The sequence below is a fragment of the Microtus oregoni genome, unplaced genomic scaffold, assembly GCF_018167655.1.
Source record: "Microtus oregoni isolate MIOR12 unplaced genomic scaffold, Mior012 000036F_ref0000092, whole genome shotgun sequence".
In the NCBI taxonomy this organism is placed as follows: Eukaryota; Metazoa; Chordata; class Mammalia; order Rodentia; family Cricetidae; genus Microtus; species Microtus oregoni.
In genome coordinates, this window is record NW_024543095.1 from 8,250,718 (window position 1) to 8,264,139 (window position 13,422).

Here is a 13,422-nt window from a genome sequence, read left to right on the forward strand (position 1 = left end):
CTGTGCTCCAATGTGGGTCTCTGATTGCATGCAAATGGATGGAAATAGAAAACACTATCCTGAGTGAGGTAAGCCAGACGCAAAAAGAGGAACATGGACTGTACTCACTCATATTTGGTTTCTAGCCATAAACCAAGGACATTGAGCCTATAATTAGTGATCCTAAAGAAGCTAAATAAGGAGAACCCAAAGAAAAACATATAGGCATCCTCCTGAATATTAACCTTCAGCAAGCGATGAAAGGAGACAGAGACAGAGACCCACATTGGAGCACAGGACTGAAATCTCAAGGTCCTGTGTTCTATCTATACAGTTTGTCCGCAGGCTGCCATAGCCTCCCTGGTGCTGGCTCCCCTCTATGCGTACTTGCGTCAGAAGCCCAAAGTTGCATTCTCATTGAAGGGACTAGTCATTTGTGTACCCCTCTCCCTCCCTCTGCACTTGCTTCACCATTGTGCTTTCTACGTCAGGAGCTGATCTGAAGTCCTAAGCACACATTTGTGACTCAATTGCACCTCATGGCTTCAGCAGTTCTCAGAGCAGAATACTGGGAAAAATGTGCCACAGGCTAACCAATATCCAGAATAATGATAAAACTATTGCTACAAATAAGAAGGCATACATTGCTCCTACCTTTAGATAGTGACTAAAATGTCACAGGCAGATTCCATAGCCTCAAGGTATGAGGAAATTCATATCCCATGAAAATATATGGATAAAAGTCATCCAATCATACCCTATGCTGTAAAATAGTCTTCCCAGTTTCTACAGATGTGAACATTCCCAAAGGCTTTGAAACTACTTATCTTTGGTACTAACCAGAATCTTCATATCTTCAGTTCACTAGCAAAGGTTTAATTACTATATACAAGTACTATTCATTGTTATCAAGCCCACTTCTAGATAAGTCCAGCCCCTTTCCCTCATGCTACCACCAAGGAAGGATATTTCATGTTCTGTAACTCAGAAACCTAAGGACAGCAAACAGACAAGTGAAGAATCTAACCCAAGGTCAAACAGGCCTGAACAAATACTGTGGACAGGGAGCTGTATGATTTATCCCACAGACATTATCTCTCTTCTCTCACTTTATAAATGAACTACAAGGAGGTTTTGGCAACTGTAGTGAAACAGAAGCTAGGAAAATTCTGTGAGAAATGGCTCAAGAACTAGGTAAGTCAGAGGCGTGTATGAGGTATGGAGAAGCTAAAGGTTTGCATTGGGCAAGTACTTATTCCCTTGCCTGTTTTGGAGAATGAAGTGACCATCTTGTTCTTGTATATAAGGTTTTAAAGAGCCTGTGAGTTGTCATTTCAGCTTCACTGTTTTCAGTCTTTATAAGAAGATTTTTGTAAACCACAAAGGCAAGTTTCTCTGCCATGGTTCCACAAAGGCTAACAGTGTGTTTTTTGCATATGTGAGAGATTGTATATGTGCATTGTCACAGTGTTTGTGTGAACACACACACACACACACACACACACACACACACACACACCTACTTAATAAATGAATACGAAGCTTCTGAGATCCAAGATCAAAATACCAAGTGAGATGTTACCACAGAAGAATCCTGTTCCTAACTAGAAATGACCCAAGTGGACATAAAGATTCAGGGCTCCAAAGAAACAAGGCAAAATAAGTATTGGAAATCATAAATGTTAAAAGCAAATTTATCAAACTACTCTCCAAATTCAAAAATCACTATTACATCTGAAATTTGTATTCTTTTCTCTCTTTAATAAAAACTGAGCTCCTTTAAAAAGAAAAAAGCAAGTTTAAGACAAAGTATGGATGTTGTGGTATGCCATGCTAGTCAATCAACTAGAATTGTGGAGAATATGGAAAACCATGCTGTAAGTGCATAGGAAATAAGGAGAGATGGGGAAAGAGAGAAGACAAAGGATGTGGAAGGCAGAAGTGTGAATTCACTTGATAATGTCCTAGATTTGCTAGTGTTTCTAAATTATTTCTAGGAGTTCTGAAACTATTTACCACTAGTTTCACTCTCAAAATAACCAGGATTTCTAAAACTTAAAGTATGAGTAGATGTCAAGCTTAAAAGACGTTCTTCAGATCATTCTAATGGACTCTGAATTTGCTTAGAGAATCACTAATTAGGAGAAAGAAATAATGGTCTTGTTTGGAGCATCAATTGATTAAATTTCTTTTTTCAAATGGTTTTACATGATTGCTGACAGAGACAAAGTGCTGGCTAAATCAGCAGTAAAATACATTTTAAAAGTGGGGTTTTGTTAGAAATGGCACATGAAAAATGAGTGCTTTTTAATAAAAAACTTAAATGAAAATGACTTTGTGAGCTAATTTGTAACTGAATGTGCCCCATGATAGAAATCAATTTAGATCCTAAAAGAAAACTTAAAGTATTTGAAATCCCACCCTGACCTAACGTTTCATCATGGATTCTTATTAAGAGAATTAATTATTAATTAATTAATTCTTAATTAGTAAGGGCTTTATTAAGACCCCTACCATGGTAATGATTCTTATATGTAGATCTCTAGAAAGAAAGACAATTACCCAAAGTAAAAATGGAGATAGTAAACCCTTTTAGCAAGTATCACTGCACAGCCATGACTGTCATGATCAGCTTCCGATCCTTAATCCTCTATATAGCTCCAGCACACTGACCAGAAACAGATGCACACATACTCAATTCTAGTTCTGGCATCTTTATTCTAATACTTTTTCTTCTTAAAAATATGTACCACCAGGAGAATGTCTCTGCCAGGTTCTCATTTAAAGGGGAGATGATATTTAAAGCATTTTTTAAAAAAAAAAAATTCCATCTCACTCTCTTCAGAATAGAGAGCATCAAGAAAACAAATGATGGACATTATTGTGGTCCACACTGTAATTACAGGACTCGAGAGACTGAGACAAGAAGAACATGAGTTTAAGACCAGCTGGGGCTATATTGTCAGCTCGAGGTCAATTCATGCTAGCTTAGACACTGTTGTAAACTTGTACAAACTATAAAGCTGTGCAGTGACTATCAACCTCAGCATGGAGGTTCTTCCCATACTAAAAAAAGAGCTTCTATATAAGCCAGGCACCACTACTGATAACTCTAAATCAATTAGCATAGAGATATTTGCATATCCATGCTGATAGATGCACAGATGAATGAAGAAAGAAAATAGAGTGGAACATTCAGCAGTGAAGAAGGATGAAATGCCATTGTGAGGAAAGTAGTTGCAGCTAGGAACCTCCCCCCCCCCATGCTGGACAGTTTCATGTCAACATAACACAATCTATTTAGTCATTGGCAAGTGGGAACCTCAGCTGAGATAACACCAGAGTAAGACGGGTTTGTAGGCAAGCCTGTGAGGAATGTTCTTAATTAGTGTTTACATTTCTTGTAGAAATAGGTAGTATAAAATAGGAAATAAAGGGAGGCCATGTTTAGAAGAACAGGCAATAAGCAAAGTTTAAGATTTAGTTAACACATACCATTTTTAGTTTTCTCATTTGTGCAAATAAATAATAGTGTTAGATACTAACACTATGGAAAGTGAGTGAGACATAAATGGGAACACTTTGTACATTGTATAATATCCCTTTAAATCAAAAATTACCCCCAAATAAAAATATTATCAAAATTATATCTAAATATTTTGTATTTTATTAACTGTTTAAATTTTAATTTGTTTAGTAGTAGCATTTTTTAAAGTACAGAGACAAAGATATTTTGATTATTTTATGTTTATAGCTGTCTTCTACTACTAACTTAACTCTCAACATCAGTTTTCTGACATGGAACCTAGTAAAGCATTATAGGCTAGGCAAGGTCAATAAAAGGGATAAACATGATAAATTTAGACTCCACAGGAACCAAACTGTGCATTGCCCATCAAGGTCATGGGTGCCCATGGCTGCCATCTACATCTTGGAAGTTCAGGCTACGACAAAGCCAAGGTTTCTAAAGTTCCATAAACATAATCTTTTTGTCTCTTTGTGATGAGTATATTTTAAAAGATAATTTACAGTTTGTAATTACAGACCATACCTATGCTTCTGTGTGTACCTCTATCAATGTCCTTTATTATTTGTTGGCATGCTTGTTTTTATGTGTATGACTGTTTTGCCTGCATGTATGTATGTGTACTGCAGGTTTATCTGGTACTCATGAAGCCAGAGAGGGTACAGGCTAATTGGAATCCACTATATGGGTGCTAGAAACCAAGATGGATTCTTTGCAAGAGTAAAAAGCATGATTAGCCACCAAGCCACCTCTCCAGCCCCTTTTCTAAACTGTTTTCACATAAAAGCAGTTTTTCAACAAAGTACTCTTGCAAAGACAAACTTTTACAAACTAAAATCTATGTTCTGTGATTAGCATTCCCAACTAGTATCTTTTGCTTTGAAAGATTCCATGCCACACATTTAATTCTGGAGAGGCTGTCCGCCTGAAAGTGGGTAGCCAGAAATCCCAAGGTTATCTGTCATAAGATGTCCTCTTTCTTGCTCTTCTTGTTACATTGGGATACCCATAAGGAATGACATACTCCATTATGTGTTATAGTTTGGACAAAATTGAATGTTTACTCCAAAACCAAAACCAGCCAGAAAATTCATACTCACACATTGGAACTGCATATATCAGTGTCAGAAAACTTGGAAAGTGTACCTCTGACACTGTGACAATTTCAATTCTTTTTTCCCTTTCCCCTTACAATTTACTCTTTAAAGAAACTGGGTCATTTGTACCACAGGTTTTATATAGTCTGGGTTTTTCAAGTTTCATCCTCTAGTGTTGTTGAACATGTCCTTTTGAACCTTCCAGTCAACCTAACTATTACAGAATGACAACCCTTCACATCCTATTATGATTACCCTGAGCTAGAATATGTGCAGTGAAGGCCAGCTAAATTTTTGATCCTTTCTTATCATTTAATTAAGCTTCCAAAGATAATTGGTTTTTAGCATCTGTCACATGTGTTTAATAACCTTTTAAAACATTTTAAAGTATCTCTATGGAACCCATTGATTAAAATACATTTCAAGTGTTTTAATCAATTTCTATTATTATATTCATGTTTAAATTAACCCAATTTTGGTCAGTGGAGCTTAAATAAGTTGGATTCTTGGTCCTCTGACCTTGATTCAAAGTTCTTTAATACATTCTATATTTCTGGCTAACATTTTTCCAGGTGTATTTTAGACATTTCTATATCTAGGTTTCACTGTTTCTCCAAAAATGAGAAATGTCATTTTCATGGGATGATTTGTGCAGACAATAGTCTGACAACTGTGATTTGTTATTATTTCTAAATAATTTTACTTAAAGAGGAAAACTATTGCTTGATAAATGTAGTTCATACAAGTATTAAACTTAAAACAACCAGGATTTTAAATTCTTTAATCTTGTGTATATTCTAAATTACCCACTTATCAACTGTGTCATTCTAGTTTACTTTTGCCTCATGGCATACTATAAATATCATGTCAAAATAACAATAAGAATATTAAACCAATATATTTATAGGTGAAAATATTTTGAAATGTTTGTTTTAAACTTTGTATTATCCTTAAGTTTTCATTATCTGTAATGTGTCAATAAAAATAATTTCCAGAGATATTCTAATCGAATATTATTCTGTGGAAGAGATATTTACAGAGTGAGGGGAGGAAAGAGAGAGAGAGAGAGAGAGAGAAAGAGAGAGAGAGAGAGAGAGAGAGAGAGAGAGAGAGAGAGGCAATATCTGTATTAGACACAAAAGCCTAAGAAAAGCTCAGTGCCAGGGATGGATTACTTCTAAGATTCCCTAGAGCACAAAGTTTTCTGGCTCTTTCCAACGTTCTTGATTTCTTTTCTGATATCAGGTAAGCTTGAGTGCTTCAGGTAAGCCTTTGGAATGCAAGCTGGCTTAAATCACACATCTTCTGTACTGGCCCTATCTATAAAATGGCAAGATTATCACATCAGACACACAACCAAAGAAAGAAGTTCACATGTATATGCCAAATGCAAAACATAAAACAACATAAATGGTCAAAACAGCATACTGCCTCCTTATTCCTTTAAAATCTTCTCTAACACCCAGTCTTAATACATGGGGAGGTGCTTAGTCTTACTGCAACTTAATATCTCATCTTTTGTTGACACTCACGGGAGGAATGTCTTTCCTGAACAGAAATGAAGGAGGAGTGGATTGGTGTGTCGGGACAATAGATAGCTAGGGGAAAAACCGAGATAAGAAGAGGGAAGTGAAACTGTACCGAGGATGTGAAATGAAATAATTAATCAATTAATTATAAAATGAATTACCCCTATGAACCCTGGAACACAAAATTTAAAAGAACAATTATCAATTTTATCAAGGAATTTAAAGAATCTAAACTTCTCTGAATTTCAAGAAGATAACAATAAATGCTAGACTGATATCTAGGAAAATACAAATGAATGAAATGATAAAAATAACTTGTGACTTAAAAATTGAATTCAATTAAGCAATAGAAATATTGAAGATGTGTTGTGTAGTTTTATGACAACCTAATGATTAGGAGTCATTTGGAAAGAGAAACCCTCAACTAAGAAAATGCATCCACAAGATTGGCTTGTGAGCAAGCCTGTGAGCCATTTTCTTTATTAACAATTGACATGGAAGGGCCAAGCTCACTTGGGCAGTGCCAGTCTTGGGCAGATAATCCTGGGTGCTGCATGAGAGCAGAATCAATGAGCTCTGAGGAGAAAGGCCATAGGCAGCCTTCTTCCCAGCCTCTGTACCAGCCCCAGGTTCCTGCCTTGAGTTCCTTCCCTGGCTTGGTCGGATGCTATACTACAATCTGTAAGCTAAAATAAACCTTTTCACCCTCAAGGTTTTGGGTCATTGCGTTTAATCACAGCAATAAAAGCTCTAATTAAGAAAAAAGTGAACACTTGAGTGGACCATAAGTACAATTAAAGAACTCTTTCTTCCCACCAACATGTGACTGCCACTTATTGTACATTTATAGCTGTTTTCATGCTGGCCATTGTTGTGGTTGACGGTGTCACTACTGGGTAGCACTATTTGTCTTTACCTAACAGATTTCATTTTGTGTGATTGTTCACACAATAATTGCTCATCCAAATAATCTTAATGCATTTAGTGATTTGTTCCTTTTTCTGCATTACTTTGAGGATTATATTTGAAGTAGACTTACTGTTAATGCTATTTTTGGAATTTCTTATTGGAACACTTTTCATTTTACTTTTGCAAATTTTTTAACAAAACTGTGATTTTTGGAAGTGAGGGGAAACCAGAGAGATTAAAACTTAACTATGTCTGCCACCTTTTCAAATCTTCACATTTAATTTTAATTTCAGTATGATATACAGTAAAATATAAAATATTTATTTTGCATCAACTTAGAATAAATTAGACTGAATTCCTTACTTTCAGTCTTTATTTTTACAAAAGAAAAAGAACATTGAGAAGTAGGAAGCATGAATAGCTGCTATATATGTGTCAAAAATGCCAGTTTAGAAAGTTATTCACAGAACTTCTAAGAAATTTTGTTATAGCAAGATGCTTCAGCTAATTAAAATACTTGACACCAAGCCATAGGTGCTGAGTCTATCCCAAGGACACACAGGGTGAAAGGAGAGAAACAGTTTTAAGTTGTTCTTTGACCTCATAGATACGTTTGACATGCATGCACCCATACACTTACACTTAATTAACTAATTCATGTAATAAAAACTTAAGTTTTAAATGAAGCAATAGATAAATATCTATAAATTAAAAGATGGGTTGCTAGAGACATAACACAACAGTTAAAAGCGTCCACTACTCTTTGGGTGGACCACAGTTCCCCCAACTTAGGGTCACAACTGCCTGTGACTTCAGCTCCTGAACATCTGATGCCCTCTTCTGGACTCTCACGGCACTGCAGTCAAATGCACATACCCACACGGACACACAAGTGCACATAATGAGTAGTAAAGACAAAAAATAAACTAAGAAGATTATTTGACAACTTTACTTAAGCATGGTAAATGCTTTCTTGATGTTCATCATAAAACATGTCCATTCTGTTCTTATTGTAAGATCCACTCTACAAAGCTGGGAATAGCCAGTCATTAGTTAACCGGAAAGTCATTCCTGGCATTTTTATTTCATTTTCTAAATTCTTCTCTCATATGTTACATCCTGAGCAAAATTTTTCCTTCCTCCTCTCCATTTACCCTCTCCCCCAGGCCCTCTACTCTTCCATTTCCCTTTGCAAAAGAGGCTTTGTTTTTAATCAAACTAAGCTAATTCTAAAACTATATTCAAAATAAAGACATCTCTGAAGACACACTTATCATGAATTTATAAAGTCCCATTATTTGTTAATAGAGCTTGGTGCAGGTTGGAAAAGAATAAATATGTCATGAATCACTTAGTGATGAGAGCTCAAACTGAGCCTTTCATTGCTTCTTCGCTTCTGCTTCCTCTTCTCTGCTTAGCTATGTCACTTTCATCCCACTTGCTTGGAGAGCTGTATTTGAATGTGAACACCAGAATTGAGAGAATGGAAATTCCATTTCCTTCAGAATAAATGAAATTATTGTTTGTCCAGAGCCAATGAATAAGATTTTCTTTTCTCCATCATTTCCATAAAAATAAAACCATCACAATTGTACCACTAAAAAATAAGAAACTACATCTCTAAAAACAAATAAAACTTGAAGAAATTCCTCAGCTATCACATTGAAAGCAGCAAATAACATATTATAAAGTGTTATCTTCTAATTTGATTTAAATTATGATCAAGACAAAAATACTAATGACCCATACATTCTAAAACCCACGGAAGAAAATGTGTGTAATATTGTACTAGGCAAATATTTATTATTTAAAACATAAGAAAATAGTAACCATTAAAATCAGTGTGAAATGGCTGCAAACAGAATCAAAATTCCTATTTTGACACTATTTTTGGTCCTTTCCTTTTATTGAAAATAGGTTGTTTTCTCTCACACAATATATCCTGATTACAGTTTCCGCTCCCTCTACACCTCCCAGGTCCTCACACCTCCACTCCCATACAGATTACACTGCCTTCTGCCTCATTAGAAAACAGTCTTCTATGGGATAATAATAAAATAAAACATATAGAATAAGACAACACAAAAAACAGTATTGAAATAGCACCAAATATACAAACAGAAGGAAAAGAACCCAAGGAAAGGTACATGAAACTGATACAGACACAGAGACCTACTGAATTGCACATTCAGAAATCCCATAAAAACATCAGTCTGAAAGCCATAAGATAAACTCAAAGGACCATAGGATATATATCTTAAATTTATGTATATAATTTTTTTATATAAAGTTACATTATGAAATAAGGAAACTCCAATGGTGCCATTTTGTTTGTTTTCTGTTAACCATCAACTACTTGCAATGCTGTCTACCCTTCAGAGTAATTTACTTGCCCAATGAGAGTCCCTTGAAGAAAATTAACTTGCATTTGTAAGTGGCTATCTGTCTGGGTTATGGATGGGGACATATGTCCACTTCTCCTTATAGCTCAGGGTCCCATCTGGTGCAGACCTGTGCAGACCCTGTGCATGCTGCTTCAGTCTCTGTGAGCTCACACGTGCATTAGTTGTACTCCGTTTAGAAGCCCTTCTTTCCATGGTGCCTTCTATCCCATCTGGCTACTACACTCTTTCAACCTCCTCTTCTGCAGTGTTTCCTGAATCCTGAGGGGAGGGATTTGATGGAGACAACCTGTTTAGGCCCAAAACTTTAGGGTCTCTCTTTCACTGCGTGGCTGGCTGTGAGTCTCTGTTTTCATCTGCTGTAGAAGGAAGCTTCTCTAACGATGACTGAGCAAGGCATTGATCTATGAATATAGCAGAACGTTATCAGGAGTCATTTCATTTTTTATGGTCTTGTTGTTGTTGTTGTTCTTTGCTTGTTTTAAGAACAATAGTATTTGGTTGTACCCTGGGTCCTTGGGTTATCTAGTCTTAGGTTCTTGGTCGCCCAAGGAGTGTCTGGTATGATTTCCATCTCGTGGAGTGGTTCAGTGTCACATGCTGGTAGGAATTCATCATGGCACTGTTTTTAAAAACACAAAGGAAAAACTACAGATTTAGACAATGTGCTCTCCATCCATAATCAGACAAAGAATATGCATAACACATGAACATGCAAAGCAAAGGACAAGCGTTCTTGTCACCAGTTGGCAGGAGACTCAAGCAGACATTTCATAAAGAAGTATAAACAGCCAAGACAAGTAATCAAGAACATGTAACTAAAAATCACAGATAAAGGGACTGGAGATATGTTCAGTGGTCTGCATGAGTGCATGCCACACTTTCTAGAAAACACAAGTTCTCTTCTGAGTACCCAATTCAGGCAGTTCACACCCATCTGCAACCCCAGATCCAGAGGATCTGCCACCCTTTTCTGGACTCTTCAGTACCTGCACACATATGCATATGCACCCACAGACTCACACATGTACACATATATAAAGATAAATTATAAAATAAAAACACGGAAAGATACCCTTGGACACAGTTTAGAACAAATGGGGTTCAGGAGCCTTACAATGTCAAGGAAAGAGTCTGTACTCAGGGGTTCTATACCCAGTCTCACAACTTAGATCACAGTGAAGTAGTCGGGACCTCAGTACTTACCTTACAATTAAAAAACAAAACAACAGAATGAGAAAGATGCAAAGAATGATAAACTTGATATCTAATTTTCAAACATAATTAATATAAGGAAATTATCCACTTCATAAGGAAATTTCCCACTTCTAACTTTGGATAATATTTTTTAAGGCCACAAGACACCAAAAGATTTTCCTGTATTTGGTGACAACTTTTAAAATGAAGGATTTTTTTTAATTTTTTAAAATGAACAATTCTTAAGGCAGGATAGTAAGAAAAGTCACTTTTTGTATATGGAAACTTTCCTGTCATTGATCACCTGGGAACTTTCCTTAACACTCTTAAAGAAGTGAGCAGATTTCCTCAATGAGAGTCAAATTGTACACAGAGAGAGAAAATATAAAATAAGTACAGTCAGAGTCAAGAGTCAAGGACTTCTTGGGATAGGCTGTAGATTTCCTAAGAAGTAATGGCAACTGTTTATCACGGGGAAAATTTGTTTTATGAATAACAAATGTATGTATCCTAATCCATAACAGTCTAGAAAAAACACCAAAACAAGTTTACAAAAGCAAAGACATACAACACAAAACTAATTTAAGAGACTTGTGAATCTGTTATATTGATTATGATAGTTGCTTGGTGAAATATAAAACAATGGAAGCATACATGTTGAGCAAATGCACACCTGCAAAATTGTTTAGTGGCTTATGAGCGACTGGTAGAAGTAAATTCAAACTAAATAATGCATGGATGTGCACTTTTGCCAGAGTCTCCTTGATGCTTCTTGAAAGAGTTCCTTGCAAAGAGAAGTAGCTTATTAAATATTCACTGTGTGAATTAGGGATATGTGTTTAAATTCAAATAGATAAATTTTGAAGGACAGATACAGGATAATGATATGCAGGGGAGATTAATACCTTTGACGTTTATAGCTTCGATGACAAGTTCAATTGCCACATGTCCCACTAAGTCAGAAAAATTAATTAGAATAGAAACTTATCTCTGTATACTTCATGAATGAGTAATAGAGAGAAGAAACAACCCGGTAACAATTATTGATTCTGATTTGTGTAACAAATAAAATTAATTAATCTGATAATCAGACTCACTTTATGTTTAAATCTTAGCCCAGAATCTATTGTCTCCTTCCCAAACTGCAAAACAAAGCATGCTTCTACTCTCTGAAGTCCATATTGCCATTCACAAATATTACTATACATGTGGACATTGCTTGGTTAAACAGATTTAGAGAATCAATTCTTCAACTCATTTTGTCATTAAATCCACTATCCTATTTATTACTTTTACATTTGGAATTATAATATAATTAGATCATTTCTCCTTCTCTTTCTTCCCTTCAAACCCTTTTATAACCTCCCCCCCTTATTCTCTTTCAGATTCTGGGCCTCTTTCTGCTGTGATTATTGGTGTGTGTGTGTGTGTGTGTGTGTGTGTATTTTTATGTACATAAATGCACCATGCTCATTCTACATAGTGTAATTATGTTTTATGTAATAATGTAATGGATTTTTCATTGAAGTAACTGTTGCAGGTTTCTCCAAGATCAATGACTTCACTAGCTTGGGTGGTTGACTGTGTATACTGTTAGGAGTAATTTCCCTCTTGTTGAGAACTTAAGTCCTAGTAAAGAGCTGTTGGTTACCACAAAGGTATGTTTGCCACTGCTTTACTCTTAGGGTTATTGGGCCATGTTGAGTCATGGTTCATAGTAGTCATATCTGGGTTGGGTTGCCGATTGCTTCCCTCCCTTAGAAGCTAGCATGATATCATCTGGTGCCTTGAAAGCTCGTCCTCAGGGACAAGACTTTCAGACCAAGTCCAACTCAGGGGACTCTAGGGCCTGTGTCCAAACCACATGGTGTCTTCAGCAATATGGACTTACCTTCCACATCTGGGGGATAACCAAGAGCACATGTGGACCATCAGAGAAAACCACAAACAACCCATTATCTTTTAAATATCATCCTAAATATGAAAATACAAACATAATGATTTTATTCATTAGTGCAAAGATTTATATATTAAACTTTTGCAGTCATGTAAAATACATTTTCTTTAATTCTTTGGATTCATACTTATTATTTTTATAAAATGATAAAATGTTTAAGAAATTCAAATCTATTATCTTATATTTAAATATATTTAACAGCTCTATAATAAATTATAAGGACAAAACATTTCATTCAACTTCATTTCAAAGTATTTTTTTATAAAGATACCATGACTCTTAGGGAAAAGGGCTCTCATTTCTGTGTGGTTACTTAGTATACAGGTAGATTTCTTTTCATGTTACTTTAATCATTTGATGTAAAGAACTGTTGAATTTTTTCAGTAATGGAGTATTTTCATGTTGAAACATACAAATAATTTTCTAAACAAATAATTTACAAAACTAAAATAAAGTTATTTTAAAGTATTATAAACATATTTATTGTAAAATCTTCTTTATCGTGCACGATCCAACATTGAATTCCTAGAACATTTTACAACCTACTTGAACTCTCAGAACTGTATGATATTAGGATATCACAAACATTATAGAGTTCATTAGTTATGAGTGTGTGAAAGCTATTTCAGCATTCAGAGGGCAAAATTATTTGCATGTCTCAGTGATGAAGTTCAGAAATGTTTAGTATAAGTTCTATAAATTGCCCAAATTTATTTTACTGAATCTCTTTAAATTAAAATTTCTCCCACTCCTGTCTCATTTCCTAAAACAGAAGCATTACAATGTTTGGGAGTCTCAAACAAACTGTACAGGGATATGTGACATT